This window comes from Sorex araneus, chromosome X, assembly GCF_027595985.1.
Source record: "Sorex araneus isolate mSorAra2 chromosome X, mSorAra2.pri, whole genome shotgun sequence".
Classification (NCBI taxonomy): Eukaryota; Metazoa; Chordata; class Mammalia; order Eulipotyphla; family Soricidae; genus Sorex; species Sorex araneus.
In genome coordinates this window covers 67,865,989-67,872,384 of record NC_073313.1, presented here as the reverse complement: position 1 = coordinate 67,872,384, position 6,396 = coordinate 67,865,989, and the positions used below count along the sequence as shown (strand labels likewise).

Here is a 6,396-nt window from a genome sequence, read left to right as displayed (position 1 = left end):
TTGTAAGTATCACAATGTTTTTAGTAAAAACCATATATTGAAAATAATATAATGTGACAAATATGGAAATACAATTCTTTCTCCCCAGGGACAGAGCTCATTGTTGTTTTCATTTATTTGATTCCTGTTAGTGACTCTTCAGGCCCTACCAGTGTTATGCCTTAATTCTTCACCATGTGAGTCACTGAAGTCTCTGCTTCCTTAACTTAGTTGTCAGCTAATGATAGGACAGAAGTTTCACTGCCTCCTATGGGTATCCGTTTCCCCAGATTTCCCTTGAAGTTATTGGATCAGTTTCCTGTTTATCCTATCTGTCATCATAGCCTCAAACAACTGCCACTGATTGTCTTAGATAAATATTTACCAGGGAAAGTCTATTAGGACCAAGGGAGCTCTGAGTCTGGTCATATTGAAATAGGCGTTTCCCAGCCACCCACCACTGCACCTGTCCCTTCTCTGATGGCTGGAGCAATCCAGTGGGGAACTTAGAATAAACCCCAATTTAGGAAATGGGGTTGCTCTTCAAGCAGATGACCCTGTGCCAAAAGCATAGAACAGCCTGAATGGGGTAAAAGGGTGTAGTCTAGTGTCTGGTCTGGTGGTTTGTGTGACAAATCTGAATTAAAAATAAAGAAAAGAAAGGAGAAGTTTCCAGGGAACTGATATTCAAGTTAACCATTGATGGTTTGTTGGGAACTGTGCTTTCCTTTTAATTTTTTTTAATTGAATCACCATGAGATTGAGCATTGCAAAGCTGTTCATGACTGGGGTTCAGTCATAAATTGGCCCAACACTCATCGCTTCACCAGTGTAATTTCCCAGAACCAATGTACCCAATTTCCCTTCCAACCCCCAAGCTATGCTTTCCCCCTAACCCAGAATTGCAGCCTGCCTAGAATTCCTGAGGGAAGAAAAAATGGATTTAAGGTGCATATTGTCCCCTGAGCCCTGCGAAGAGTGATCCCTGAGGACAGAGCAAGGAGGAAGTCCTGAACATTGCTGGCTATGGCCCCCAAACAAGCAAATAAACAAAATGGAAACAATACTATACTGAGTGTCAATAAAATGTTCTGTAATATCTTTGTTACTTTAGCTACTATATGATTTTGGAGTTATTCTTAAGGTCTTGTTTTATTTTACTATTATTCCTTTCTAAAACGTGCAATACATTTATCATTGCTTGCTGCTCTCAACATCAGGAGACACTGGGCTGACCAAGAGTCCAGCTGTGGCAGCTCTCCTCGTTCTGCTCATTGTGGAAACAGCCTCAGAGGGATAGTGAATATGTGGAAGCACAAGAAAGACACACACAGTGTGAGAGTTTCCGAGAGACAGCTCATTTAGGTACAAGAAACAAACATCTTAGGGGATCTTCCAAAACATACTAGCACAAAGTAAAGAATACACTTGCTGAAAGCAGAGAACAAGGTAAAACAGAATGTTCATTCATTTTGTCTGCAACCCTGCCAGTTCAACCATCCCCTGGCATTATTTTACCGAGCTAACATTTTTCAGAGGAGTGAGAGACCATTGGTGGGAAACCAAAGGGGGGACTTTTGGGGATGGGCCATCTACTGCTTGACCCATTTGGGTTGCCTCCAGCCATGCCTCTCAATGTGTCCCACAACTTCTTACATATGTATTTGAATATGATGTTCAGTTTTGTGTCCTTATTAATGAGCCAGTGTTGCATTTTCATGATATACTGTGTGGTGTGGACTGGAGCAATAGCACAGCGGGTAGGGCGTTTGCCTTGCACGTGGCCAACCCGGGTTTGATTCTTCCATCACTTTCAGAGAGCCCAGCAAGCTACCGAGAGTATCCCGCCCACACAGCATAGCCTGGCAAGCTACCTGTGGTGTATTCGATATGCCAAAAACATTAACAAGAGTCTCATAATGGAGACGTTACTGGTGCCCACTCGAGCAAATCGATGATCAACAGGATTACAGTGACAGCAACAGTCCAGTTTTAAGTCATTATTAATCAGCCAAAATCGTTATTAATCGTCAAAACCCTGAATGAACGATTTGAATCTCTTCCTGTTCCTGGAGCAAGCAGATATCATTGGGCTACTCTAACATGCGACAGGGACAAATTGAGATGTTACTGGCACCCGCTCGAGCAAAACAAAGATCAATGGGATGACAAGTGATATAAGTGATACAAGTGATTAATCAGCCAGTGTTGCATTTTCATGACATACCATGTGGTGTGGACTGGAGTGATAGCACAGTGGGTAGGGTGTTTGCCTTGCACGCGGCCTACCCGGGTTCAATTCCTCCATTCATCTTGGAAAGCCTCGCAAGCTACCAAGAGTATACCTCCCGCACGGTAGAACCTGACAAGCTACCTGTGGTGTATTCGATATGCCAAAAACAGTAACAACAAGTCTCACAATGGAGACATTACTGGTGCCGGCTCAAGTAAATCGATGAGCAATGAGAAGACAGTGCTACAGTGTTACCTGTGTGGTGTTAGTGAAGCGAATTTCCCCTTGAATTGAGTGAACATACTACTCGTATTTTCTGAAAATGGCATCTGAGGGTCCAGGGCTTATGTCCCTATTCAGGCATCACTTTGGAAGTATGGAGACCTGGGAAACATGAAAACTATCCTAGCACCTAGGACAACAGATGTTCATAGGTCATGGGCCCAGGCTGGCCAAAAAAATGTCTCTCAGATGGACCATGGACTCATGGTCCTATGCCAAAGTTTACAAAGAAAGGCAATAGTTAAATAGAGTCTGAGGAGAATGGCTACATGAACTAATGAGTAGGTATTGCTTTGTCTAGAAGGCAGCTGCTGGCACACTGCTCTTGACATGGTAAGGCAGAAGCAAGTTTGAAGTACAGCTGACACCCAAAGATATTAGTTTCCCACTTCTCAAGGCATTGACCATAGACTTTGGGCCATTCAAGGCCAATTAATCTATGTTATCCTTAGAAATGTCAGAGTCCCAGAGAAGTTGGGACTTGGGTTATTCCCTACAGGCCTACCGACCTCTAGTGGCCAAGGGGTCCTGTCAGGGAGAACTCCAACACCTTCCTATTTTTAATTCCATTTTAGTAGAAGGCATATTATCAGAGAGGTCTGGGAGGGAAAGGAGGATTCATTTTCCTGAACTGCCTAACTTTTTCTCTGGCTGTGTAATTATTCAGTACTTTCTAAATGTTCAATAAACGTTATGTGCAATTAATATAATTACAGATCCAGCTCTGTGCTTGCCAATGTCGAGTGTAATCTTAAAACAACTTGATGTAGGAACGTGTCCAAATGTTTGGAAGGATCTCCTAGCATGAACTGAACAAAAGAAGAATAGAAATGAAAGAAAATTGAGGAAAATCACTTCTTACCAGCTTAGACAGTCTATAACGTGTATAAGAAACATGCTGAGTAAAGGCTTCTATTCTGAGACACCAGTTAAACAGCACTTTAGGGAAAGACTCTCTCCAATTCATCTTCCACTTAACATTCTTATCTCTTGGGTATATTACTTTAAGTTAGAAGAACATTTAGGTGCAGCCGTATGTCAGCGTGAACTCAGAGAGACCAATCTCCAGAGGCAAGAATAAATCTAGTTATTACAACCAGTCTTTAAAGTCAGTAGCATATAGTGTCAGTGTATGAGTTGTAGGATATCAATGTCAGTTCAGGAAGCATCTCCAATTGATCTCTTAAATACACCACTTCCTGGCAACACAGTTTTCTTCTCTGGGTTATTTCAATATCCCGTTTTCTCAATTAGAACTTTCTGGTGTAGAATTCTTACTCTGAAATTTTTTATTGCTGGAGAAAATTGCTATTTCCATTCGTATATTCACTTAATCAAAAATAATTTAAGAGAAAAATTGTGTGAATATTGCCATGTTAAAGTTACCGTTTTAACTCGGAAATAATGTTGGACTTAGTTATTTGACAGTCAGTTTCTGTATGTGTGTATGGTGGTGGGGGCACGTGTGCTTATTTTCTTGTGTTCCTGAAGATATGTTTGTGCTCGTAAATTTAGACGACTATTTTTTTTCTTACTCATGCTAGATTTAGATCAATGCCTAACTACATAAATATTCATAGACTAGACGAGATTTTATCCATTTGGTTTTGTGTGAAAATTAATGAGGGACTGCATTTACAAATTATCCCTAACTCTTTTCTACCTCCTGGAATATTGCAATACCTCCAAAGGCAATAAAATATTATGTTCTAGTTTTTGAATGTTTTTTAAAAAAACTTCTCGTCCTTAATGCAAGGATGCTTAGTTGGCTATATTTTTCATAGATACATCTGTCGTGCACTTTCCTTTGCCTATAAAGTATTTGTCCCAATTTAAAATAATGTTTTTTTCAAAAAAAGTGGGTTCTAAAAATATTTATGTTTAACAGGCATTAGGGTTTCAATTATACCAGTGATATGAGTGAGGGGGAGAGCCATATACCCAAACCACAGATTCAATAGGACTGAAAACAGGAGATCTAATTGGTAACCACTGAAACTTTGTAATGTGTCTGTCAAGTTGACAGACAGCAGTGGAGTAGGGGGTTGGGGTGAGGTGGGAATCTGAGAACACTGGTAGAGGGAAGTTGACACCGATGGAGAGATTGGTGTTGAATTATTGTATGCCTAAAACACAACTAACAGTAACTTTGTTAACCATGACTCTTCAATACTTTTAATATTCATTATTTTCATTAAAATAGGCAGGAAAAGAAATAAAGGATACATATTTACGAGGAAGAAATAAAACTATTTGTATTTGGTAAGAGTATTAAAAGAGAAATACCAAGGATCCTAATAGTCACTAGATTACTACTAGATAATGTAGTAATATTGTGAGAACCTGAAGTCAGCACTAACCAAAATGTTTTCTATATTCTAGCAATGATTCATTAGCAATCTGAGAAATGTTGTTTATGAATCCAGGAGGACATATATAGTATTTTATGATGAAAGTTTAAAAAGTCAGTTCTCTTCAAATTGATCTATATATGTAATGTATGGGCTGGAGAAATAGCACAGCAGTTGGGCATTTGCCTTTCACGCAGCCGACCCAAGTTCGATTCCTCTGCCCCTCTCAGAGAGCCCGGCAAGCTACGGAGAGTATCGAGCTCGAGCAGCAGAGCCTGGCAAGCTACCCGTGCATATTGGATATGCCAAAAACAGTAACAATAAGTCTCTCAATGAGAGACGTTACTGGTGCCCGCTCGAACAAATCAATGAGCAACTGGATGACAGTGACAGTGACTTAATGTATCAGAAAAAAATCCAGCAATATTTTTGTTGTATATATCAAAAAGCTTATTCTAAAATGCATATGGAAAGGCAGAGATATTAGGGTAACCAAAATTTTCTAAGCAACTGTTTTTTAAGAAGCATTTTGAAATGATCATAAATATTTTAATAAATCTAAAATATTCAACTTCGTATTGTTTCAGTGAACGTTTAAAATGAGGTAATAAAACAGCTTGTGGAATCAGAAAATTGACTCAATTATGTGGCCAGTCGAATGTATGAAGATAGTCTTTTAAACATCGTGTTAGAGACACTGAAATCCATATCTGCTGGATATTCGGTGAGTTGTCCCTTTTCTTCCTCTCAGAGAAGCTTACCATGCTCTTGCTAGCATCCGCAATTTAATTAAAGTTTATCTTTAGGCCTGGAGTGATAGCACAGTGGATAGGGCGTTTGCCTTGCACGTGGCCGACCTGGGTTCGATTCCCAGCATCCCATATGGTCCCCTGAGCACCCCCAGGCGTAATTCCTGAATGCAGAGCCAGGAGTAACCCCTGTGCATCGCCAGGTGTGACCCAAAAAGCAAAAAAAAAAGGTTATCTTTAACTGTTCCTTTGTGTTTTACCTCTCATTGTCACAGTTCCCTGTGTATTCAATAAGTGAATGTGTGGGCTCTCTCTTGCCATGTGCGATCAGTGTCTGTGATAGCTTCTCCACCCTGGCCTGCAGCCGCTACAAACAGACACATGAGGGAGGGAACAGGGCCAACTGGCTGTTTGGTGATCAGTCTCCATTTAGTCCTGCTATTTATTCCATTCTCCCCATGGGCCTATTCGATCTCACTGAGCATCCCATTCCAGTCTCACATTGGTCCTCATTCTTGTCTCCTCCTGTCCCTCATGCTACTCTCCCTGTGACCAGTCTCACAGACTTAGTCTAGAGCCCAACCTCCAAGGGTTGGGGGATAGTAACTATACACAGGTCAGATAGCACAGTCAACATATGTAAAAACCTCCCCTTCCTTCTAGGGAAGCTCTTCTAGGACAAAGACCTCAAACTTCTAGGACATTTGCCAAAGGGCAGAGTTTCATCTAAGGACATACTTATCCTTTACTTAGTCCATAAACAATCGTCTTAGATTTACTTCTTAATAATCTTCTAGTCATT

The 6,396-nt window shown here is 40.6% G+C and overlaps 1 non-coding gene across 1 annotated transcript; it reads left to right on the top strand.

Annotated features, from left to right (window-relative positions):
* The first annotated feature begins 432 nt into the window (after positions 1 to 432).
* LOC129400660 (small nucleolar RNA SNORA65) lies at positions 433 to 560 on the top strand. The gene has a single exon (XR_008627849.1). It is a non-coding gene; the product is annotated as a small nucleolar RNA SNORA65 (small nucleolar RNA).
* Positions 561 to 6,396: the final 5,836 nt, after the last annotated feature.